The sequence below is a fragment of the Chrysochloris asiatica genome, unplaced genomic scaffold, assembly GCF_000296735.1.
Source record: "Chrysochloris asiatica unplaced genomic scaffold, ChrAsi1.0 scaffold00187, whole genome shotgun sequence".
NCBI classification, from domain to species: domain Eukaryota; kingdom Metazoa; phylum Chordata; class Mammalia; order Afrosoricida; family Chrysochloridae; genus Chrysochloris; species Chrysochloris asiatica.
In genome coordinates, this window is record NW_006408705.1 from 5857147 (window position 1) to 5859282 (window position 2136).

Genomic DNA, 2136 nt, shown 5'->3' on the forward strand with positions numbered 1-2136 from the left:
ACTGGTGGGAATGTAAATAGTAGAGTTTCTCTGGAAAACAAATTGGTAGTGTCTTATAAAGCTTAATGCAATTGCCATATCACCCAGCAACTAATATGCTTGGGCATTCATCCTAGAAAAATAAAAACTTTTGTTCACAAAAAATGTTTCAAAGAAATATTAATAGCAGCTTTATTCATAATAGCAAAATGCATAATTATTTTATACATAGCATATAATCCTGGATTGTATAAATGAGTCTGGTAAAGGGATAGGTAGCACATAGTTTTCTGCTTTGTACCCTGGAATTGTAGCTATAAAGGGAAAAGGTAATATTGGTTTGGGTACCAAAGGAAGATTTCTAGTATTTACTTAAAACTGTGTTTCTGAGATTGTGGTGAAGCCTGAAAACTTTAATTTGCAATTTTTTCAGACCAATCCTTTTAAAAATACAATAAAATAACTAGAATAAAAAATTTTAAATCTAAAAATATTAACCTTACTTATTTAAAATAATATTCAATATGCAAAATCACTGTGTTAAATACAAGTAAAACATAGGAAGCATTACATAGCTATGGCATCTATTCCAACTCATAGTGACCTTGTATAGGAACTCCAAACCTATAAATCATTACACAACCAGAAAGTATCATCTTTCTCCTTCATTGCTGGTAGGTTTGATCAGCTGACCTTTTGGTTAGAAGTCTTGTGCTTATCCTACAGCAGTCCTAAACATAAGAAAAAAAGGATATCAATTGCAGAAACTATATAATTTATTTTTTATTGAATGTATGCTTATTATTATTGGAGTCCTGGTGTTGTGCTGTGAGTTAATGCGTCAGACTGCAAAGCCGTTTGAACTACAACCTCGGTGGTTCAAGCTCACCAGCAGCTCCTTGGAAACCCTATGCAGGGTCGCTATGGGTCAGAACCGACTTGACGGCACTTCGCAACAACAACAACAATGCTTATTATTAGCATAGATAATCTCTTTTACACTTGTCACTCTATGTTGTTCCATATTGGAACTTGTTTTGGTTAAGTACCATCAAGTCAGTTCCAACCCATAGTGACATTTATAGTATTTCCTAGGAGTGCTTGGTTAATTTGAACTGCTGACCTGCAGTTCAAATTGGCTTTGTAGTCCAGCACATTAACCCACAGCAAAACACTAGGACTCCTGGAACTAAACATAAGTAATCAGAACTGGTGGCGGTGTGCCATGGAGTTGGTCAACTCATAAAGACCCTGCATAGATTTTCTGAGCCTGTAAATCTTTATGGGAGCAGAAAGTCTCATCTTTCACACACAGAACAGCTGGTAGTTTTAAACTGCTGACCTTGAGGTTAGCAGTCCAACTGGTAACCTCTGCTTTACCAGAGCTCCTTGTAAATGGAACTAAACATAAGTAATTACCAATTTACCTATTAAATGCTTATATTAACTCTTTGAACAAGCATAATATAAATCAAGATTTAAAGTCTAAAGTTCCAAAGTGCGTGGTTTGCATATTAAGTATGTAACCAAATTTTACTATGTGTTGTTTTAATAGCTCTCATAGTACAGAAACCATCTCATAGTGCTATGTTGAAAGGAGAGGAAAAAGAGATTTAAACACAATTTTAGCATGTTTAGAGCACTTATTACTATTTGTTTTCCAAAATGAGATATGTGATGATAAGCTTTCAAAATTTGACTTGAATTCTTTTTGGTAGTCATTTATATCAATTTATCTTTCCAAACTATATTTAAATTTAAATGATTAGTTGGAAGAAATGGATCCTGGATTCATTTCTATGTGTAGATTTTCTTTTGATATATATATATATAATTGAAGAGGTGCAAGAGCTGAACAGAAAATTTCAAAGATCAGCTGGAGAAGATAAAGCCAAATACTATAATGAAATATGCAAAGATTTAGAGTTAGAAAACCAAAAGGAAAGGACACCGTCAGTATTTCTCAAGCTAGGGGAACTGAAGAAAAAATTCAAGCCTTGACTTTAATTATTGAAAGATTCACTGGACAAATTATTGAATGATGCAGAATGCATCAAGAAAGATGGAAGGAATATACAGAGTCATTGTACCAAAAGGAAATGGTTAATGTTCAACCATTTCAAGAGATATCATATGAACAAGAGTCAATGATACTCA